The sequence below is a fragment of the Cryptomeria japonica genome, chromosome 2 (assembly GCF_030272615.1).
Source record: "Cryptomeria japonica chromosome 2, Sugi_1.0, whole genome shotgun sequence".
Lineage (NCBI taxonomy): Eukaryota > Viridiplantae > Streptophyta > Pinopsida > Cupressales > Cupressaceae > Cryptomeria > Cryptomeria japonica.
Genome location: NC_081406.1, coordinates 69,815,844 through 69,841,990, shown reverse-complemented (window position 1 = coordinate 69,841,990; position 26,147 = coordinate 69,815,844).

Here is a 26,147-nt window from a genome sequence, read left to right as displayed (position 1 = left end):
CCAAAAATAATTTCATTTCATGAATCATAGACATCTCAAACTCATTAGGCATTTCTTCAACAAATTTCTTACATAGGCAATCATTTCCTCCAAATATAATATCATCAACAAAAACTTCAATAATCAAAATGTTATTCTGATTAATCTTGAAATAAAAATTACTATCAGTGGTACCTTTATTGAATCCAATCTTCATCAAATATTTGTCCAATTTGGCATACCAGGCTCTAGGGGCTTGCTTCAATCCATACAATGTTTTCTTCAATGACAAACCATGTCTTTTTCATTTGTCAGCTGAAATCCATCCAGTTGCTCAATGTAGACTTCTTCTTCCAACTCACCATTAAGAGAGGTTTATTTGACATCCATTTGATAAACTTTGAAATATTTGTGAGCAACATAGGAAAGGAATAATCTAACAGCTTCAATTCTAGCTATCGAAGCAAAGGTCTCCTCATAGTCAATTCTTTCCATCTATGAATAACCTTTACAAACAAGTATAGCTTTATTTCTATAGTGTCATAAAATTGTGACCTTGTAATTTGCAACCACATTAGGGTCTTCATGTTGGAGATTCAAATCCCCAAGCCTGATCGGAGACCTGAGACTTGCTCAACCCCTAGAAACTGCCTTTTTCCGCCCTCCGCACTGCCTAAACCTACTTCTTGTCTTGAGACAAGGGTAGGGAAGGGGCGTGGCACACCTGTCCTCATAGGATAGGGGCATGATACCCTTGTCCTTGCCCTATTTTGGCATATCCTATCTTTGCATTGGACTTTACATAAAGCGGGAAAAACTTTCCCTGTGTCGGCCTATGATGAAAAATCAGTCAATTAACCCTAATTGATGAGTATATAAGCCACATTTGTCCTTCCCATTTGCATAAATTAGAAGTTGGATAAGTGGGAATACATGAGATCACACATTCAAGCATTCAAGATCATTCAAGCATTTAAGCATTCCTTTCCAGCATTGAGCATTCTCAAGTCTCCCTTCAAGGCTAGGTGTTGCATTCAAGTAAAGGATTCAACCATTAAAGATGAGATCCCTTTCAACATTCAATTCAATACAAGCAAATCTACCTACATTCTATCTACAACCTCCCTTGAGGTGACTTACATTTCAATCTTTCATTTACATTTACTTGCAAGTACTCTCTTTCATCATTTGGTTAATTCCAAAACTGGGGTTTGACCTGAAGGCAAACCCCCAATCCCAACCCTTTTCCTCTCTTTTCTATGTGTAGGTTGCAGGTGCACAACTATGTTTGTAGATTCAGACTCCATTTGCAGAGGTAGAGAAACCCTTTTCATTTCGCGAATTTTTCGGAGGATCGTGGACACTTTCAGAATGGTCCTGACAACTTTTCCTCAAATTCATAGGGAAACTTTGTCTCGACATATTATAGCCAAATCCATGTGCACAACTTCATCTCACACTTCTATCTTGAGTTATAATCAGTTCTTTGCTACTTTTACACTTAGTCTTACAACGCACAATTCAATCATTTTCCATTCTAAAAGAGGGGTTAGCTTGTCATTTCTATCCCATTATCAATTCATTTAGTATTCAATATTTGCCCTAAGAGATTGGATCTAGTGAATTCCCCCCTCTTTTAAATGTAATGTGAATAAGGAGTTTGAAGGGAAATCCGTAGTGAAACTTTCATTTCTCCTTGGAGGGAAGAAGATTTTTCCTCTTGATCTCTCCATCATTCACCCTTTTTCACCATTACATTTTGGTGAACCCGACGTCTTACATGCTTTATTCTGAAAATCATTGCATATTTTTCATTTACAAGTTTAATTTTTTTGCAAACTTAGTGGTTAATTCATTCAAAACCCTAGTTTTTAAAATTGAAATTGAACTCGTGTTTTGCAAAAAACGCTATCTATTGTTTTAGATCTGAAAATTGCTTTGTTTGTCAAATTCAATTTCTTCATTGTCTTGTTCATTTTGCAAATCAGATTCACAAAATTAAGAGGTTAATTGTCAAAACCCTAATTTTAAAAAATCATCTTGAAATTGTGCAAAAATTAAATTTCCATTCAATTTTCAGATTTGTGATTGTTTTCAGACTTATCTTTTGTCCTAAAATTTAAATTTTCAATTTCCCTCCTTTTTCAAAAATTAAGTGGTTAGGTCCTAAAACCCTAATTTTCAAATTTAATTGGATTTTGTGCAAATTTCAATCAATTTCAGTTTTCTAAACATTTTTCAAGGTGTCCCTATCCATTACATTTGACCCTTTTCAAATTTTCAATTCAATTCCTCATTTTTTCAAAACTCTAATAGGGTCCTATTTTCCCATCCAAACCTTCATTTCACCTATCTAGAGATTGTAAAATTCACCAATTTTTTGGGGTTCTCTTTAAAATCATCGGAACTTCCCTCCCTAAAAATTTCAAAAAAAGTTGGTTGTACCGTGTGCACTTTCAACACAGTCCCTGGCTTTTTTCTCGAAATTTTGGGAGACAGTTATGACTGTATTTAATAGCTTAAATCTAGAAAATTGGCTGATTTTGTTGATTTTTGATCCCTCTAAAATTATAAATACTTTCAAAATTCAACATTTGAAATTTCAAGATCGATTTTTTTAAAAATTAAGTGGTTAATTATAATCTGCCCTAATTTTAAAATTTTTGATTTTATCAATTTTAAAATTAAGTGGTATCCCATTGGCCCTAATTTAAAATTCTAGTTTCCTTCCATTTATCATAAACATTATTTTTTTGGAAATTGTGTCATTTTCTTCTTCCAAAAAAGCCAAATTGTTTAATCATTATTTTCTCAAATTTTGCATTATTCAATTTTTGTGCACTTTGTTCCTATTATTCAAATTCAAAATTTCCAATTTTCCCTCTACTGCATGAGTTTCACCACTATTAGTCTTACCTATACTATCCCCGTTAGACGAAGCATTAGAATTAAGGCTTCCCAATGTATAATTACCAAGGAGATGGAGCATAATTTGGATGACTTCTTTAATGAGGATAATGTTGATTCTTCCCATCCTAATCATGTCCCTATCTATCCAATTGATGAATTCCATGATGAACAAGAAGAAGCTTTGACTAGAGTTTCCATAGATCAACTTTCAAAATTGGACAATCAATTTGATAACTTTCAACAATGGATGTCCCAAGAATACCCTAATAGTGAAGCTCTTCCATTAATTGAAGGCCTTAAATGCATGATTCAAAGTGATAAGAATGGAATTGATATATTGCGTGGCATTTCTCATATTATTGATTCTAATGTCATGCCTATCAAGAGTTGTGTTGAGAAATTAGGTTATTCATAACCTTTGAATCAAATAAATTCTTCTATTTCTTTGACCACTCCAATGGCTAGTGTTCCTACCTTCACTTCAAACATCATGGCTACATCAACTCAAAATGTCATTCCTACAACAATTAGTCATGGGGGCAATCCCTCTTCTTCATTTAATCCTCCACCTTTACCTATGTCTTCCATAAGTATTTCTATTATCCCTCAACCAATCAATATGACACAAGGGGGCAATTCATTCAACAATTTTATTCCTCCTTTAAGTGTCCCATTTCCTACGCAATCATCGCCTATGCCTACTTATCATAATGTCCCACTGCCTTATTATCAATCCATGCCTTCCTTTAATAACATCATACCACATTCTCAATCAACCATGTCTAACATCAATTCTTCTACCAAAGTGACCATTAACAATCTTGCTCAAACTGTGTCTTCCTTACAACAACAAATTGCTTCCATGAGTCAATCCAAGTTTAGTGTGCCCACATTTGATGTTGTGAGCCCACTTTCTCTAGATATTGTTAAATCCATCCAACCTAATCATGTTGAGGTCCCTCAATTGGAACTCTATAATGAAAAGGTGATCCTCTCACACATGTAAAAATATTTCAAACCTTGTGTACTGATTTTGCTTATGCTCAAAGATTACTTGCAAAATTGTTTACAAGAACACTAAGGGATAAGGCTTTACAATGGTATTTCTCTTTGCCTTCTTATTCTATCACTTCTTTTCAACAATTAACAAATGCTTTCATTCAACAATTTCAAAACAACATTGGTCCTACAATCACTTTGACTGATTTAATGCATTGTAAACAAGGTGTTAAGGAACACGTGACTGATTTCATTGGTAGATATAAGCATTTGTGTGCTCAAATTTCTTTTCTTGTACCTGATAATGATATTCAAAGAATTTTCATTTCTAATTTGCAAAAAGATATCAGGGAAAATCTTCTTTTGTCTGAGTTTACTTCCTTTCCGCAATTGTGCACAACACTCCACAATTATCAACTGGTTGTGAGTCAAATGGAGAAATATACTCCTATGGCTTTGAGTGATAAGGGGGAAAGTGTTCAACAACCATTTTCAAAGTTCAAACCAACAAAAAAATTCAACAAGTTCAATGATACAATCAACAACAACAATGTGAATGTTACAACAAGTGTGCCTCCTATTTCTAAATTCTTTAAAAGAGAAAGACAATTTACTCCTTTGAATGAATCTTTACATAGTATTATGTCTCAGTTGTCACAAAGAAATGTTATCAAACTTCCTCCTATCAAACCAGTTGACCCATCTAAGCTTGCATCCACTTATTTTGATAGGAATTCTTTTTGTCAATTTCATCGTCAGTTTGGTCATGATACTGAGAAATGTTTTGCATTGAAAAGTAAGATTCAAGATTTGATTGATAATAATACTATATCCATGGCAGGTGTGAATGATAAGGGAAACAAATTAGTAGTTCCTCCTGATCAAAATCTTAAGATTTTCAGTGATCCTTTGCCTTCTCATACCTCTAACATGATTGAGACTAAACATACCTCTTTCTCTCCTTCTGATCTTACTACCACAACTCTGAATTTGTTGAACATGGTAGAGAAACAAAAGACACCTAAGGATCCTTGTATTACATTTGACCCTAGTGAGACCATTAGAGCACCTGATGGCCCTTTATACATAGTTACGAAGGTTAAGGACATACCTTGCCTTGGTTCCCTTGTTGATCCCTCTTGCATGGTTAATGTCATCATTGATGAGTATCTTTTCACTTTATGATTGCATAAACGATCTATGATGAAACTAATGTGGTTGTGAAGCTATTTGATGGATTCTCTTGTCCTGCCATTGGTTCTATCACCCTTCCTATTGAAGTTCACACTAAATCTATGGATGTCAACTTTTCTATCATTCCTTCTTCCGAGCAATTCCGTGTGAAGTTGGGATACCCTTGGCTATCTTCCATGAAAGCTATTGCTTCTCTGATTCATAAATGTTTGAAATTTCCTCACAATGGAGAAATCATAACCGTGAACCATAGCTTATTTTGCCCATCTGCAAGAAGCCCTGGTGTTCCTATTAATCTCTTTTGGCCTAAGCAATTTCAATCTCTTCCACAAAGGAGCAATTCTCTTTTCCAATCTTATTAAAAATGGAAGAAAGATACAATCTTATCCTTGAGTCAACTTAGATCCCCAACAATTGACATACCCATCTTTCCTGAAGATGAAATCCTTCCCCTAATGGATAGGACTAATCTTACTCCTAAGGAAAATCCTCAACCTATTCCTATGGATGTGACTATGCCTTCTCCTAAGAAGAATAACAATATTTCTCCTAAGGTTAGACCTATACCACCTCCCCATGATGGACCCAATCTCCTTCCTACACCTTATATTCCTCCTTTATATGGTGCAGTTCCACCTCCTTGCTCTTATAAAGAGAAGAGGCCCACCTCTCCTCTTGTCCAGCCTAAAATACCTCAACTGAAGCCTTCAACTATCCAATAGGAGTCTGTTCCTCCTTTCATAAGTATTCCTCCTTCTTCTTGGTCTTCCACTAAGACTCGACAAAACTGTTGTGCGAGAAACTGTCGACGAAGGCATCGTGCTTGAGCTCATGAAGTTTTTCCTCAACCCATTCAATCTCCCAAGACTCCCATAGTTGATATGATTCCCTTTTCTCCTAAGCAATATGTTGAACCTATATCTTTGAATCATAAGTTGCACAAAACATGTGATGGTTTTATTCCTATTCGTGCTCGTGCTCCTCTTTCTGTAAATCTTGATGAAGAAATGAGTGAAAATGTTATTCATGATGGCAATACAACTCCTAATGCTTCTGATAGTGACTATGAATATGTCGATGTGGACAAGCATTTATCAACTGAATTTTGACAAACCCTAATCCTAGCTCCTAGAATTGAAAAAAGTGACTTAGCACATGAGCATAATCCTTGTTTGGATCTTGTGTTAGCTCCATCTTCTATGCTCGATGTCGCTCCTCTGGCCTATTGCTTTCCTTCCCAAAATAATGATCAGCAAGATTGGGAGGCGGATGTCGTGCTAGATTAGCAATATTAGCTCTGTAGATCTTCTCTATCTCTCATTTCTTGCTCTTTTGTGACCATTCTTCTATGTGTATCCTTGTTCTTCTATTTTTACCTTAATGTCTACTTGAGGACAATGAAAAGCATTGAAATCTTTTTTGGTCTCTTTCATGTTGACTTGAAAGACATCCTCTATTCCCTTTCTTCCAAGGTAGAGTCCTTTCTTTGGGGAATGACAATTATTATATGCACATATATATATGATATACATGAGTTATCATACAACATACTGACCTCGAGGAATGCGAAACTACCTCATGTTTTGTGTTCATTATCCTTGGGTTTATTCCTCACCTGGAGGATAAATCCTTGCGATAACGTGCTTCCTCTCTTCTATCTCTCTTGAGTGTATCCTACCTTAAATAAATCACTCTCGATAAGGCGTGTGTGATCGCTTTAACGTGGGGGCATACACTCCGCTCAAATTATCCTTTTCGCTACTTAGAATTATTTAGTGAACTCAACTTTGCTTTATAATTTTGGTATCTTTTTCGTGACTCATAGTGAGGGGAACCTTGCTACTTGCAGTCATGGTTTTCCCTTCTTGATCTTCCCTTTTACTTTTTCAATCAATGTCATAAGGTCCTTAGTCTACTGGGGGCTTGGTGCATCTTGCCTCCTTGACATGGTAGAAGTCTTTCAATCTTGTTTCCTTGTACTTTACCAGCAGTATTGGTGTACGCTTATACTCTCGCTAAAGTGGGGTCTAAATGTAGTGTTATAAAATTGTAACCCTTGCAATTTGTGACCACATTAGGGTCTTCACGTTGGCGATTCGAATCCCCAAACCTAATCGGAGACCCGAGACTTGCTCAACCCCTGGAAATTGCCTTTTTCCACCCTCTGCACTGCCTGAACATGCTTCGTGTCCTGAGACAAGGGCAAGACAAGGGCGTAGCGCCCCTTCCCCCCTAGGAAAATAATGTGGCACCCCTATCCTCCTAGGACATGGGCATGGCTCCCTTGTCCTTGCCCTATTTTAGGGCCCCCTCTATCTTATCTTTGCATTGGACTTTGCATAAAGTGGGAAAAACTTTCCCTATGTCATCTTGTGATGAAAAATAAGTCAATTAACCCTAATTGACAAGTATATAAGTCACATTTTTCCTTCCCATTTGCATAAGTTAAAAGCTGGATAAGTGGGAATACATGAAATCACACATTCAAGCATTCCTTTCTAGCATTGAGCATTCTCAAGTGTGCCTTCAAGGCTAGATGTTGCATTCAAGTCAAGGATTCAACCATTGAAGAGGAGATCCCTTTCAACATTCAATTCAATACAAGAAAATCTACCTACATTCTATCTACAACCTCCCTTGAGGTGACTTGCATTTCAGTCTTTCATTTACATTTACTTGCAAGTACTCTCTTTCATCATTTGGTTAATTCAAAAACTAGGGTTTGACTTGAAGAAAAACCCCCAATCCCAACCCCTTTTCCTCTCTTTTATGTGTGTAGGTTGTAGGTTTAGACTCCATTTCCAAAGGAAGAGAAACCCTTTTTGTTTCATGGATTTTTCGGAGGATCATGGAGACTTTCAGCACAGTCCCGACAACTTTTCCTCAAATTCGTAGGGCAGCTGTGTCTCGACATATTATAGCCAGATCTAGGTGCAAAACTTCATCTCACACTTCTATCTCGAGTTATAATCAATTCTTTTCTACTTTTACACTTAGTCTTACAACACAATTCAATCATTTTCCATTCTAAAAGAGGGCTTATCTTGTCATTTCTATCCCATTATCAATTCATTTAGTATTCAATCTCTACCCTAAGAGATTGGATCTAGTGAATTCCCCCCTCTTTTAAATGTAATGTGAATAAGGTGTTTGAAGGGAAATCCGTAGTGAAACTTTCATTTCTCCTTGAGGGAAGAAAATATTTCCTCTTGATCTCTCCATCATTCACCCGTTTTCACCATTACAATTTCAAACAACTTCACCTTGTTCATTCAACTTATTCCAAAATACCCATTTAGTTCCAATTACTTTTTTATCCTTAGGTCTAGGAACAAGAATCCACGTGTAACTAGAAAAATGGGAAAACACATCAAAGCCTAAAGTTATGCAACCACAAAACACAACAAGCTATGAAATTGATCCTAATTCAATCCATAGAGCTACGAAGACAAGATAACTAAACTAAATGAAAACCATTACAAAACATAGATATCTCCTCCATATTTCTCAATTGTTTCTCTTTCTCCTTCAAATGTGTTGTGGCTATCACCTACAAGGTTGCAAGTGTTATGGAAGCAAGATTGCAAAGTGAAAACGACATCGTAAGGATATTTGAGATGTGATTCAAAATCAATGATGAGAGAGACCAATTTATAGACAAATTGATGAAAGGATGAAATTAGCATGAAATAGGATTAGAAAAGAAATTTCATTCGAAATTAGCACAATGATTCGAAAAGGGAAGGGTTATGACACCTTCTATGTCATGACTATGACAAATTTCCTAGACAAGGTGTGAGGACAAGTTGCTATGTCAAGAGCTATGACATGTTTCTATGTCAACACTTATGACAAATGAGAGAATTGTGCTTTCATCTTATGACAAAGAAAGCACAAAAATAGAGGAAAGATAATTAGGTGGAAATTAGATTCGAAAATCAAGAAATAGGTGGAAAAGAGAAATTAGTGAATTAGAAAATTAGAAATCAGGAAATTAGGTGACATTAATTAATAAATTCTTATTTATTAATTAATTCACAAAGGGGACATAATTAGCCAATTAAATTAAATATTTAATTGTCATGAGAGAGACCTAGGATAAATTGATTAATTTATTTAACCTAGAGGGGAATGCTAATTAGGATTACATGATTAAATCACAAAACCCTAGGAGATAGATTAGAAATGAAAGGATATCAATTAGGTCATGACAAGACTAAACCAATTGTTATAGGGCCGATCATGATTAAATGATGAAGACTTGATGATTGGTAAAGAGCTGATATTGATTGACAAAGGGAATCAAATTGATAGAGGACAATTGATAAGGATCAATGACTAATCAATTCAAAATTGATGAGAAATGATGATTGATTGAGACTGATGAAAAATGGATCAAAGATTGATAAAAGGTCGACTTGATGAAGGTCGAATGACAAAAGACGAATGACAAACCGATCACAAATTGGATCAGCAATTGATAATTGAAAAGGGATCGAAAATGATGATAATTGATCAAAGATGATTGAAAATGATAAGGATCGAGGACAAAACCCTAATTCGACATCAATTAGGATTGACGATGTCCAATTGACATGATAAGATGATCATGACCGAAGATTGCAATTTGAAAAATGATATTGACAAGACCTAATTCCAAATGCGAAAAATGCAATTGAAGGGGAAAGAAGTAAAGAAGAATGACAAGATGTCGGCAAATGATAAAGATCAAGTGCATGACATAGAAGAAATTTTAATAAGATGTGAAAAACCTAAAATAAGGTAATGCAAACATGTGGAAGCATGACATCACAAGCATTAACCATTTTTAGATGCCTACACCATGTATCATTTTTATTAATTAGATTCAATTCTTCTTCCATAGCTTTAATCCAATTTTCATCTTTATAGAGGCTCCATCAATATTTTTAGGCTCAATCTTAGAAATCAAACAAATTTCTTCAGCAAGTCTTGTCCTAGTCTCACACCTTTATTCTTAGGACCAATAATACAATTTTTTGAATGATTCAACCTTACATACTTGGGAGTTTTAGGATTTCCTTAAATTCCAGGCTCTTGAACTCTTTCTTCTGCATTAGCATCTGCATCTTCATTCTCAGGCTTTTCCGGAGCAATCTGAACTTGACTTTGGGTCTGCACTTGTTTTCCTTTATCTGAACTGACATCCTCATCATTAGAATCATATCTTCAAGATTTAATCTATCTTATATTACCTTCATCAACCTTCACATTAGCACTTTCAACAATGTTTCTCAATATTTTATTATAACACCAACATGCCTTACTCTTTGTAGAATAACTAAGAAAGATTCCTTCATCACATCTAGCATCAAAATTTCCAAGATCTTCATCTCTTTTGATATAGCATTTACTACCAAAAATTATAAAATATGTAATAGTAGGAGCATGAACAAACTATAACACATAAGGATTCTTACCAGTATCACCTTTGACATTTGCTCAATTAAGAGTGTATAATACAATACTCACAACTTCTCTCCAAAACATATGTGAAACATTTCCTTCAATCATCATGGTTCTAGTAGCTTCTAGAACTATTCTATTCCTCTTTTCCATAATACTATTTTGTTGTGGTGTCCTAGGAGCAAATAATTGTCTCTTAATTTCATGCTCTTCACAATATGCATTAAACTATATGGAAGTGAATTCTCCACCTCTATCAAATCTCAGACACTTCCACTTGAATCCAGTCTTTGTCTCAACCATAGCCTTGAAAATATTGAACTTCTCCAATGCTTCAGACTTCTCCCTTAAGAAGGTAACCCATATCATTCTTAAATACTCATCTATCAGCAACATGAAGTACCTGTCACCCTGAAAGAATCTTACTCTAGAAGGACCACATAGATCAGTATGCATAAGATCCAACAATCCATTAGAATTATACTATTTTCTCTTATAAGTAACTCTTGTCTTCTTCCCTAATTGACATTCCTTACACACTAGATTAGAAGGCTTTATCAACTTCAGTAGATCTCTCACTGCTTGAGTAGAAATTATCTTAATCATGCAGTCAAAATTTACATGACACATCCTTTTATGCCATAACTAACTTTCATCAATCTGAGCAATCAAACAAATTTACCACCAGTAGTCAAGTAAAAGATATTACCTTTAGTCTTTGTCCCTAATGGAATCTCAGTTCCAAAGCTACTTAAGATCTCACATTTACCATTCTTGAATTGCAAGCTATATCCCTTATCAACCATCTGACCAAAACTCAAAAGATTATGCTTTAATCCTTCAACATACAACATATCATCAGTATTGTGCTTACCATCAAGATAAATAGAACCTCTACCACAAATTACACAAGCTTTGTTATCACCAAATCTTACTAAACCACCATCATACTTTTCAAAGTTTACAAATTTACTCTTATCACCTGTCATATGATGAGAGCAACCACTGTCAATTACCCATTCATCTTTCTCCTCAACTTTATCAGCTAAATATTTCTCTTCATTAGTGCAGCCTGTAGAATTTGTAGTTACAGGGTCATCTTCCTTGATAGCAATGAACACAAATTCATCTCCTGAATTTCCCTTATTCGACTCATCATCTGTCACACCTTCATCAATAGCATAATAACACTTCTTCTGGTATTTAGGCTTATATGGCTTAAATGGCTTCTTATGAATTATATCTCTTTCCAGATACCTTGATACAAAATGTCATATCTTATTAAATGAAAATCATTTAAGAGGTAACTTCCATTCATACTTAGCAACACCTTTAGGCAATCTTCTGCAATCAGTGCTTCAAGCTCCCCAAGCTCTCTTTCTTCATATTCCATCTCTTTCAACTCTTTCTCATATCTAGATACTCTTGTAGAAATTTATCCCAGATCATATCTTTTCTTCCCCAAAATAGTAGCTTTGAATATAAATTTAGTCTTAGGAAGAGAGTCTCCAAACTCACTCAGCTCAAAAGCAGCAAGTTTACCAATCAATATGTCTCTTGTCACATTTGTCATAGTACGGATCTCATCAATAGCAGTAGCTCTACGTTTGTAAGTAGGAGGCAAGGATCTTAACACCTTAGCAACAATCTCAGATTCTTCTAATACTCCACTGACACATCTAATTCTGCAAACAAGCTCATTCAATTTCTGCATAAAAGAAGTAATATTCTCATGTTCACTCATCTTCAGGTTCTCATATTTACCCTTCAAGATCTGTAACTTAGGAATCTTCAAATGACTATCACCTTCATTCAAGGTCTCCAATTTTATCCAGATCTCATGAGTAGTCTCTAAGCCCATCGTATTCGTCATCTCTAAATCTGACAAGGTACTCAACAATGCTTCTTTAGCTCTAATATTGTATTCTGATTCCTTAATCTCATCCAGAGTAGTAGGAAAATTTTGAGTAACATTATATACATTCTTACTAATCTTTCAGTACTCTTCTCCAATGCATCTCAAATAACATTTCATCTGGCAAAGTGTAGTTCATTCTATCGAATCTCAAACTATTTTTCTTGAAAGAAAAGGTTGCCATCCCGGATCTCCTCAAGTGGTCAAGATTATTCCGGAGGATCTATCTTTGATACCAATTGTTGGAAACAATGCAACAAACTAAGAGGGGGAGAGGGGGTGAATTAGTTTGCACAAAACAATTCTACAATTTAAACCACAAATTAGATCTGATAATTAACAGTTAAAGCATGAAACAACACCACATCAATAACACACATAACAATAAGATTTTTTATGTGGAAAAATTGGTTAAGAGAAAAACCACGGTGGGAACCTACCCACAATGAGATAATACCCTATTAGGAGTAAATGAAATATTACAATGGGGAATGCACATGCATTCAGGCACATTACCTAGAGCTCACTGCTCAACCAAGAAACCCAGAAAGGCTACAAGTTTTATGGAAGGCACACTGCCTTACATGAAGTATCACTAAATTACAAAAGCATTCAGACAACAATCCAGATTACATGAACTGTGAAAATAGCATCTCCATATGCCTGGAATCAGTTCCGGTTAGGCACACAATTTTCTCTGCAATACTTCCCTTTTCTCCTTCACACTTCCAAAAGATTAAATCACTGTTTGTACATACAACTCGATCATACACACACTCAAAGATGATAGACTTACATCTTACATGATTATTACATTTATTTATACAAGACATCAACCTATATTTCAAGGTCGGCTATACCCTCAATATAAATTACAAAATAATAACCTCGCACGCTACAACAATACATGCAAACCAAAAAAATGTTAGCTAAGGCATAGTCTAGACCCGAATCAACACCACAAACATACAACACCTCCAACAATTATGCCTCGATGATTCACAACACGCTACAACCACCAATAATGTCACATAACATGAAGAATATCACCAGACAAAGAAAATCTCTAATAACATGCAGAATAATCAATGCGGACCACAAATACGCATAGAACATGATCTAGAGATATTTACAAGCAACATGAATTGCACCACAACAACTGCAATAACCAAAATTATCATCATCTCACTACCGGAGCTCAAGAACACAATCATAACTGACTATCAACATGAAATATTTGCTTGTGGATATCCATATCATGAATCAATTAAACTAAGGATACACATCAATGTCCAAAACACATCCCATACATCCACAACTAAAGATATAGCAATTCTGGAGCATTTCAGAGCACAAACCAAAATACCGAATAACACAAACAATTGAATATCAACCTCAAAACTAGATCTCATAACTCTATCAAAGCATCATGTGAAACACTAAAACTTATGTTGAATCAACTAGAGATAAGTATCTCTAAACCCATTAAGCTGCAACAACTCATCCAATCCAACTGCAACACTAGAATACATAGAAGAGTATGTTGACATCAATGACAAAACATTGTTCCAACAAACATCTCGACAATATCTAATATTACATTGTATAATATCATATTCATAGTTTAATGATTAATCTTTTTAGAATATTAGAAAATGAGATTCTAAGACTTATATGTAAAGACTTCTAAATTAGAAAATATAGATAAGTTTATTTGTGCATTATTTTGTGTAATATACAACCTTACAAATCGACTCAACTTTAATACATCTGATGTAATAATATTTCCTTCTACACATATTTTGCATCAAGATAAATTACACGTGTAAGAAGACCTATTGTAGAATGGATTCACACACATATATGCAAGCATCAACTTTAATAACTTTGTTGGACTCAACGCAACCCAAGCTATATGCATTCTTTTCACTTATACTATGTAACTAAATAGTTGCAACATCACATGCTTCCATTCTATATGGTAGTTCACACTTTCAATTTGATTAATAACAATATAGGCTCCTACTATAATTCAATCATGTATTATGAATTTTATGTATTGTAACACTAGCCCACCTTGGCACCATGCTCAATGTATATGGTTTCAACCTACCACCCAATCCACATGTAAACAACACCATAGGCACATGGCATATGCCAAGATCTAATTTGTAGGTGTAATTGGTACTCATTGTGTAAGTACATATATTACATAAATAGCTTAACCAAAGGTCTAGATACTACATGATATCTCCAAATAGAATTTTTGTCATAGATGTATAACAAGTGGCTTTGTTATAGGCCTTCATTTTGTAGCCTCTGTAGAAAACCCATTTACATGGATTACACCTCTTTAGATATACTATGAATCAGATAAACACACCTATCCACCTTGGATATAGGAATTGACTTTGTCTAACATAGATTATGGAACTCATGCTATTTATACCTTCGATAAATAGAGGACAAGATCCTTAACACCTTTTGTTGTGAGTGTGAAGTAGGGTACCTACAACTACAACACAAACACTCAATAGATCATTACAAGCATGGTTAGAAAATTGAAATCAAACGGAAGATAAACCATGGAAAAGTGACATATCGCCTCCTCAGAGATACAAGTGTGGATTTGCTCTCAAATCTAGATGAGCAATCTCAGTGACTTGACTACACCAAGACAGAGGATTTAAAATGATATGATGTGAAAGCTAGATGAATGCATGATTAAGCTAGATTGATTCAATAAGCTAATTATGCTAATGGTATGCATGATTATGCTAAATGATAGATGCAATTAAGCTAGATGAGAGATTGATTATGCTATATGATTAAACAATTAGGCTAGAGGATGATCAAATTAAGCTAGATCTAAGATGCAATAAATGATAACAATGCTAAACTAGAATGCTATAAATAATATGCCTATAATAACAATTCTTGAGATGGGATGAGATGGGATCCTTTGTGCTCCAAAATGGGGGATATTTGTAGGATTTCCAAGGCTAGGGGTGAGGTGGCAGGAATCAACAGTCAAGATTGAATCTAAAGATATCAAGGGTCAAATTGGAGGAGCTTTGAGAAGAGGTTGGATGGAGGGACACTTGTCATCTTTGTGGTGACAAGTGTTATGGAATCTTTCTCACAAGAGGGCAAGTGTCCAAGGGAAGAGACATGTGGCATAAGTGCCATGTGTCTCAAGAGGAGAATATCCAACCCATAGGAGGTTAGAATGTGCAAGAGGATAGGTTTAGCTAAACCTAGGACTAGGTGGAATGGGATAGGCTAGGGGGTGGTTAGAAGTTAGGAGGCATGTAGGGAATTTGAATTTAAAAATTCAAATTATAGGAAAAGGCTAATTAACTTTTGACAAACTCATAAATTGATTTATTTTAATTAATTAGGGGATTAGAAGAATGAATTAAATGGGAGGATGGTTAATCAAAGGGGACCATTGAAATGAACTTATTAAGTAAATCCTTAGATTTATTAATAAGCAGGTGAATGGGGAATTTAATCAAATTACTAAAGAATTCAATTAAATTGGAAAGAGGGATAATTAAATATTTGAGTATTTAATTAATTATCTTCAGACCATTTTTAGGTGTATACATTTTGCCCCTTTTTGAAGCGAGGTGTGATGACACATTGATTCAAAGAATAATCTTATTTTGATGATGTTGATGTGATATTTGTTTGATAGGATGCCCCAGACATTGATTGATAAATTATGATACGATGATACCCCCTCGAGAGATCAATTGAGATAATTGACCTTTGGAGTGTGTGATTCTTTGTGAAATTGATTTCCTAATTAGAAATGATTTGATTTCTACAACACTGATTGATGAAAGTGTGAGCTCTTCGATCACTGTGATGTGGTTCTCGATGTGATGATTGATAGAGTTTGATTAAATTGATGAGATTGATCAAGTCTAGTTTCAAGAATGACGCCTCTTGTATAAGACAAAGATGATCAAAGCGTCTGGTTTTAGGAAGGATACATCCTATATAAGACATGATAGAATGGATCAGATGCGATGGATTGATAAGAATTGACAAGATTGATTGGATAAAGAACTGATATTTTGTTGATATCCTGTTGCAGGAAGATTATGATGTGCTGATGTTGGTACATTTGAGGGAGTAGCATAAGATTCGTGTTGGGTCGACAACATCTGGAGAGAGATGAATCATCATTCTGATTGTGTATACACCTATCATGATACATTGATAATTTCTGCGATAGATTTGGCCTTGGATAAAATGAGCTTTTGTGATCCTTTGCAAGAATGAAATGCAAATGCAAATACAAATGCAAATGCAAATGAAATGCAATGTTGCGATCGGACCAGTTGCTAGGTTATTGCATTTTGTCATCATTAAGCTTTTTTAAAATGTGGGAAGTGAGTGCAAAAATTGATGGTATAATTGAACCATGATGACCTAATCACTACTTTCCTATATTTTGATATTGCAAGTTAGCACAAGCATCGAGGTATAACTGAACCAAGATGACCTAAGTGTTGCTTGCATAAAACAGACAGTATTAACCATTTCTATATGCAAATTGGAAATGTCTTCGATGATACTCTGATGATCATGTCCTAAGATAAATTTGCACATATTAATAATTAATTTACAAACAACAGACAAGAAAAATATCATGTTCCTTCCTTGTTCCTCTAGTCAGAGACATCCTAGAGTCACTCAGAAATCATGATAGCAAAAATCAATTCAAAAGATATCATCCATTGAAAAGTGTGTGAGGTTCTTAGACTAACATGTGAGAGTTTGATGGTTGATAATGTGATCTTGTGTTCAACATTGGATGTGTCTCAGTTTTGCTTGACAAGTGTTGCCTAACTGTTGTTCCACCTGTTTGATTAAGCTCAAAACGATGAAAATTTTTGCCCCCAGCTAGGTTCGGGATTTTGCCCCACATCTAGAAACAAACTTTATTATGATATACCCAATGATCCAAAACATGATGAGAAATCACTCGCGAGGCCTGCGTATGTACAAAGGCTTATTTATGGATATGAACAACGCTGATGGAAAATGAAATGCAAGCGGAAGGATACATGAACTAATAGATGGAAGAGCTAGCTGGCAGATAACGCCTATTGCCAGGTTTTCACCATCTGTTTTTATTGCACTTATTGCACTTTTTCTCATATTTGATTTTTTTTTCTCTATTTTCGCTATTTTTGTATTTTCTGCTTTTTCACTTCTTTTTTTTTGCTTTTTCACTTTTTTTGGATTGTTCTGCTTTCTCATTGTTTCTGGATTTTTCTGCTTTTTCACTTTTTGGGGATTTTTTTGCTTTTTCAGACATAAAACTTCTTCAGATGCATGCTATTGATGGGTTCCTCGAGCTGATCCCCATCTTGTGTTGATAGCTGATAGGCTCCTAACTCAAATGTTGTTGTGACCACAAACGGGCCCAATTAGTTTGGTTCAAACTTCCCTTTCTTTTCTTGAGCTGCCTGGTTGTGTGGATTTTCCTTTAGTACTAGTTCTCCAACTTGAAAGGCTCTTGGTTTGACCTTGTGATTATAACTTCGACACATTCTTTGCTGATACACCTTTAAATGATCAAAGGCATTTTGTCTGCATTCATGGATCAATTCTAACTCTTGCAGTCTATATACTCATTGTTCTTCATCTGGGATAAGGCCTTTTAATGAGACTCATAGAGAAGGTATCTCTACTTCTATTAGTAGTATTTCTTCTGATCCATAAATAAGAGAGAAAGGTGTGGCACCTTTTGGTGTGTAGATACTAGTACGGTAGGCCCATAGAGCAGGGTTCAATTGAATATGCCAATCTCTGCCAGCATCATTCACTGCCTTTTTGAGGATTTTCATAATAGTTTTGTTTGATGCTTCTGCTTGCCCATTCCCTTGTGGATAGTAGGGTGTGGAGAATATGTGTTGGATCTTGAATCTCTCACATAGCTCTTGTACATCCTAATTCTTGAACTGTTGCCCATTATCAGTGATAATGGTCATGGGTATGCCATAGTGACATATGATGTAGTTCAAGATAAATGTTGTGATTTGTTTTCCTATAATATTTATGAGAGGTACTACCTCAATCCATTTTGTGAAATATTCTATAGCTACAAGAATGAATTTGTGACCATTGGATGAAGGAGGATTTATCTTTCCAACTAGATCAAGACCCCATTGGAAGAAAGGACAAGATGTTGCCAAAGCATGAATTTCTTGTGCTAGTGCATGAATTAAATTTCCATGGATCTGACATTGTTTACATGTTTTAGCTATCCAAAAAGAATCTCGTTCCATAGTTGGCTAATAGTAGCCCAAGCGTATGATTTTTTTGAAAAGGTAAGACCACTTGAATGAGTGCCACAAATATCACTATGGACTTCATTTAAGGCCTTCTCAGATTCTTCTTGCTCAAGACATCTTAAAAGAGTACTGTCCAGACCTCATTTAAAAAGGGTATCCTTGATAAGAGTACAATAGGAGGATTGGCGAATAAAGTTTCTCTTTTGGTTCTTTGACAAGTCAGGAGGGGGGATATTATATTTTAGGTATGTATAAGTTTGGCAATAGTGGGAGGAATCATGTCCAACTAGGTGACATAAAATTTGGGAATAAGGACAATTATGTGTAGGGTAAAACAACTCTTCCACCAGGAATTTGTAATGCTCTTGATTTTCCCGTGTCTGAAGTAGAGAAGCAAGTGTTGCCATGGCATCTACTGCTTTGTTTTCATTCCTCAGAATTTTCTCAAAAGTTATTTCGAAAAAGTATTTCTTGAAATCATCAACCATCTTCTTATAAGGCATTAGCTTTTCATCCTTTGTTTGATAATCACCATTGATTTGATTGATGATGAGATGAGAGTCTCCAAAGATCTGTAGTTGTGCAATGTTCCATTCTATGGCCATATTTATTCCTGTGACCAAAGCTCAATATTCTATTGTATTATTGGTGCATAGAAAACTTAATCTATATGCCTTTGGAATTGTATGAAATTGTGGTATGATGAATAGAATGCCTACTCCCGATCCATGTTGTGTATATGGACCATCAAAGTACAATTGCCATGTCTTTGTGGTGGCTGTTAGGATATCAACATCTATAAATTCAATGTGTAAAGGATGATCATCTTGAAGTGGTGCCTCTGCTAGTTGGTCTATAATGACTTGTCCCTTGATAGCTTTTCTATCCACATACTCAATATCAAACTCTCTTAGGATCATGATCCATTTTGCTAATCTTCTTGTTAATGTCGCCTTATTGAGCAAATACTTTAATGGATCGATTTTAGCAATTAGCTTGATGGAGTGAGATAGTAGATAGTGTCTCAATTTTTGAGAAGCAAACACTACCGTTAAGCATGCTTTTTCTATTGGTGAATAGTTTAGCTCGTATCCCACTAATGTTCTACTGATGTAGTAGATAGCTCATTCTTTTCCTTCATTATCCTGTTGTGCGAGCCAAACTCCTAATGATACTTTGGTGGCTGATACATATAGTAACAATGACTTTCCTTGAATTGGTGACATTAGGACTGGTGGTTGCATGAGATATGCCTTGATTTTGTTGAATGCTCTTCACATTGATTATCCCATTTGAAATGGACATTCTTGTGCAATAGATGAGTAAATGGTTGGCATTTATCTGCTAGCTGAGCAAAAAATATTTTGATTGATTGTAGTCTTCCTTGAAGTGATCTGAGTTGACTGATATTCCTGGGAGATGCCATTTCCATGATTGCTTTGACCTTGGCTGGATCAACTTTGATACTTGTAGCTAAAAAAATGTATCCCAATAACTTACTTGAAGTAACATCAAAGACACATTTATTTGAATTGATCCGTAGCTTGTATTGTTCTAACCGGTCAAAGATCTTTTTCCTATATTCCTATAAGTTCTTCTCTATTGTATGATTTTGCCAATATGTCATCCACATAGTCTTCGATGAATGTATGCATCATGTCATGGAATATCATTGCCATGGCTCTCTGATATGTAGCACCTACATTCTTTAGTCCAAATGGCATGATGTTCCAGCAGAAAGTACCCCATGGACATGTGAAAGATGTTTTTTCTTGATCTTCTGGAGCTATTTTAATATGATTATATCCTGAGAAACCATCCATTAGAGAAAACATGGAATGTCCAGCGGTTAGATCAACAATGATGTCAATATTCGGAAAAGGAAATTCATCCTTTGGACATGCATTATTAAGATCTCTGAAGTCTGTGCATACTCCAGTACTTTTATCTAGTTTAGAAACAGGAACGATGTTTGATACCCATTGAGGATATGTTATAGGTCTGATGAATTCCATGTCCAGTAATTTCTTTAGTTCTTCTTTGACAAGAAGAGCAATATGAGGATGCATCTTCCTTAATTTATTTTTAACTGGTTTGGCTCTTGGACTGACATTTAAGTGATACATAATAAGATCTGGATCCAACCCTGGCATGTCTGCATATGACCAGGCAAAATTGATTTTCCATCGTTTGAAGAATTCCATATATTATTGTATTTCTTGTTCTGATAGAGAAGTTGTTGGATGTAAAATCTTCAGTTGCTCTGTTGTCCCAATGTTAACTGCCTCTATTGGTTCGATCAAAATCGATGACCTTTCTTGATAGTATTCAGGTAAGGTGTCAAATCTCCCATCTTCGGGCACCTCAAGGAGGTTTTCACCATTAGGTGTGTTGGCATTATGTAAACTAGCATGAGCCTGATGTGAAGCTGCATAAAGACATAATGATATTGTATGTTGTCATTGATGTCAATATGGGACATAGTGTGAACCAACACATGTGATAAGTGAAGAAAGAGCAATCGGCATATGTGTGAACCGGTATATGCCAAAGTGAAGCGGCATATTTGCTCAAGGTGAACTGGCATGTAGTTATGGGAACCAGCACATGGAAGCACTGTATGACTACTGGTTGGTAGGCAGCTTCCACTTCGGGGTTTCCGGTTGGAGTACCTCAAGTCTGTGTGACTCAATCGGTGATCTTTGTGTGATAAGTTATCAGTATGATGGAGGACAGATCGTGTTGCCATGTAAGCTTTGTGTGCGTGAAGGATCTTGCATGAAGATGACTATTCCTATCTACCTCGGGAATGTGCGAAGTCTGTCAAATGGTGATAACGCGTGATGGGTTATCAGCCACCATGAAAATGATGGATAATGGACGATGGAGAATGTCTTGAGATCAATTCAAGACTGGTGCATTTAATGCAGTATGATTCAACAGTCAGGATCGAACCGTTTGAATTGCTCAACCTAACAAGTTTAGGGTTTAGGGTTTTTGCTACTGACCTGTATGTTTCCTATAAGGTCGATGTTGGGTTTCTATCTGAGGTGGTTGGCAAAAGTTGTGAGTGTGTATCCAAGGAAAGTGATACGTGATTCTTGCCAGACCAAAGGAGAGAAGAGATACCTGCAAAGTGAATGTGCAGAAGGAAAAGAGGAGCCTAAACGGATCTGCATTAGCATTGAGTGCTGTTAACAAATCATTGTAATACCTGTTGATCTCTAACCACTTCAATAGTTGTAAAATCCCCTAACAGGGTAGCCTTAACTAGCTTGATTCAAAATCCCTTAAATCGGGTGGTCTTAACCGACTTGTCTCAAATCCCTTAACTGGGTAACTCGAGGCTAATGAGTTCTGAGAAGCTAGAGAAGCTTAGGAGATCCTTTCAGCTATTGAGTTCTTAAAATCCTCTAACAAGGTGACCCTACCATGTTTAACCCTTAACCGAGTATCCCTTAATCGGGTGATCCTTAACAGGATCAGTTCCTACCAGAACCTATTGTAATGTCCTTAACCGGACAAGGCTCCTAACAGAGCGAACTTCTAAAGAGTTCAAAAAGCAGCTTGTAGGTATTCATCCCCATCATGGTTTTTCCCAGTTGGGTTTCCACGTGAAAAATATGTGTGTCATGTGTGATGCTCTGTTTTATCTGTTAAGCACATGAAGGTTCTATGTTTTATGCCTATCTATAAAACACATTGAACTCACTATTTTGAAGATCTGATGGTTAAGTTTACTAGTTTGTGGATGAGAATATAATGATAATGTGGTATTGAGCTAAGAGAAAAGCTTATTGAGTGACCGATTCATGACTGATTGAGCTATATTGGATGTTACCGGTTGCACTCTGTTTTACCGATATCCCTGTTTATCAGCCATTTGGGATATTTGCTGTCAAACCGATTTTTGACTATATTTGTGTTGGTACTGATTCACCCCCCCCTCTCAGTACTGGTTTGGTACTAGTGGTTCGTCATTGAGTTATCAAGGTGTTCTTTCTTTTTACTTTTTCTTGGTCTAATGTTGCCAATGAATGGTTTTCAGCATTAGACCTGATATTGTTTTCTTTATTTTCACTTTTGCAACTGGGAGATTTGGCACCCACTTCACTGGAAGATGCATTGTTGAAATCCCTGGTGAAAACTATTGTGGATTCAATTGCATTAAGATATAAGGATATGGCATGGTCATTAGGAAAGGTATCAATGGCAGTATGTCTTTCATTTTCCCAGTCAATAAGTTCAAGATGGATTAGAGGTAAGGGGTCCTTAGGTTGAGATTCTTCAAAGGTATTAAGGGTCATGATAAAGATGTCATAGTTTGTGATATGTATTTCAATGTCTAGAATGATACTCTCATGAGAATGACCTCTTGCAAGTAGCTCCTGATAGTCCTCGATTAAGTTCAAGTCAACCGAATGTGATTCTAATTCAAGTGGGCTAGTTCCTAATATTTTCCCCGCATACGCATGAACTACATTGACACCTACATCTTCTTCAAAACAAGTTTCTTCAACTGATTGTTCAAAATGATAGGAATCTCATTCCCATTCATTAGAATCTATCTCACTTGCAGCTTGCAATCTGCAGATTTGTTTATATAGCGTTTGATTTGTTTCTTCTATTTTTCTTGCTATATCTTTTCTTCTCTCATATTTATCCTCCTCTGGGATGATATTCAGTTTTTTCAACCTTCCTATCAGCTCTCCTTTATTTGTACTAGCATCTTATTTTTTTTGTATTGGAGTTGAGGAAAAATCAACTCTACAGCTCCCAAAGGTCACCTGCATGCAAACCTGTCACAGAATGAGAGAAGCAAAAAAGCTATGGAGGCTAGAATTCTGAGATCCAGAAAAGAGGAGTCATATTTATTGTGCAACAAGAATGCAACTCAATAATTACAGATGCTATGAAAATACAAAGAGAGAATCCTTATAAAAGGAAACTCGAAACCCTAAAGGTGAAAACACTAAAGAATTATAAGATTCCTAAGTTTAGCTTAAGCATAGAGTATAATAAACTAATAATTAAATAAATAATTATTAGCTAATAAAAAGATTACTCTAACACCCCCCCTTAAGAAGAACTTACGGAGTAGCTAAAAAACAACTAAGGACTAAAAAAACATGTAAAAAATGCAAGAAAGCAACAATGGGTCCCGACAACTAGGCTTGATGAGGTACCCAAGTACAATAAAATCTCTATAAAATGGATAAAAAGGAGGAAACCTTGTGGGAACAAAATTCCTCTCCAAGAAGAGATGAAAGCTCGAGTGAAGGACTAAGAAGCCTCCAAACAAGAGTGTTCCAAAATATAAGAACAAAAAGAAGAGAATGAAAAACACCACTGAAGCAAGAAATAGCTGCAAACACTGTCGAAGAGTAACTGTTGATCTGAAGAACCTCCACTGAAATAGAACATGACTAGGTAGAGAAGACTATAATTTGCATGAGTGCCCTCAAATGACACTACTTGAATCAGATGGAAAACAAAGGCAAACAACTGAACTCAAAGATACAGATGGCATGAAACACCAAAGCCTGAAGAGTTGATCAATTGAACAAAGGAAGCATTAGAACAATAGGACAAACCTCCCCATAATGCTGAAAAGGGAGAGGGATAGGTACACTGAAAAGAACGACCAACAAGAACTGCATGACAAAGAACCATGAATATCGAAGGTCCAGAGAAAGTACATAGTATCATGGAAGGAACACTCACTTGACACACATCATGAGGCTAATGTCGTGGAAGGAACACTCACATGACAAAGGTAGATGGAAAACAAAGGAAAACATCAACCCCCCATGGTACTTTATAAGTAGTGCATGTACAATAAGGCACAAAATGTGCAAGATCCCAATTATACAATGCATGGTGACACTTTATCTCAATGCGTTTGCATAAATAAAATGCTACAATGAATAGAAGAGACAAAAGACTGGAAACAAAAAGAATAGAAAGAAACAAAAAGAATAGAAAAAACTGAATAAAATATACTTGGAGTAGAATTTGGAAAAAGAACTCATATGAATAGAAAAAACACAAAACAAGATTTCCAATGATATAAGGTTTTCGAAAAACAAAGTTCGGATGCTCAAGTTATGTCTCCCGGGGTACAAAAAGGAACCTTTGGATTTGACAACAAAAAAACACCATCAAAAAAGCAAAATCAAAAGTTCAAACCTCCAGATTTGGATAGAGCTCGGAAAGAGCTTTCCGACAATATAAGGTTTTTAAAAAAGCACCTCTGTATGACCATGTTATGACCAAAAGAAAAAAAAAGCCCTCTTTTAGGGCATAAAAAGGGTAAAAAGAAAAAGAAAAATTTCCTCTCACATTTGCAGGTACAGTCGTAAGGATTTTCATGCCTCGAAGAATGTGCCAATAAAAAATCATGTCCTAGATGCCCCTATCACCGAAAATAGGCAAATTATATATCAAAATTCATGGAATCAGCCTTCTAAATCCAACTGTGAGGTCCTTTTGGCACCAAAATGTATCAAAAAATCAGCTATCCCTAGAAATGGAAAAAAGCAAGTGCACAAACCCCCAAATATACAGATCTAAAGAACAAGACCCAAAATCTCTCATGAAGAGAATAGGGGCATGTAGATCTGAAGCTCTGATACCATATTGGAGTTGAGGAAAAATCAATTCTACATCTCACAAAGATCACCTGCATGCAAACCTGTCATAGAATGAGAGAAGCCAAAAAGCTACAGAGGCCAAAATTCTGAGATCTAGAAAAGAGGAGTCATATTGATTGTGCAACAAGAATGCAACTCAATAATTATTGTTGTTATGAAAATACAAAAAGAGGAGTCATATTGATCTTTTGTTGGAATTCTTCATCCTTGTACAGCCATTGTAGCACATCTTTGTCTTATGTTTCTTCTGATAAGGTCCCAACACTAATAAATGCTCTATCAAATATTGGAAGATGTTTCACAGTTGGTTGTTGTTTAGAGTTTGATGGTTTTCCATAAGATTTAGGAGAAAGTGGTAACTGTGATAGTGAATATTCTTCGTTCCCTCGATCTCTTAGCTGCATTTGATTTTTCCATACTTGACAAAATAGAGGCAAATGATTTTTCCTTGGATGATGTGTTTGAAGACGATGCCTCCCTATTATGAGGAACAATGAGCTCTTGAGCCGGTTTTAGATTACTACAATACTAGAATGGATTTGAATCTACTGAGATCATGATTTCCTTCCCATTGTATGGAAACTTCGGGCACTGATGATATGTTGATGGAATAGCTTGCATTTCATGTATTCATGGTCTTCCCAAGAGTATGTTGTATGATAAATCCAAGTCTAGAACTTGGCATGTTGTGTGTTTCTGCAAGGGTCCCACTCTGATGGGTAATACCACAATTTGTTT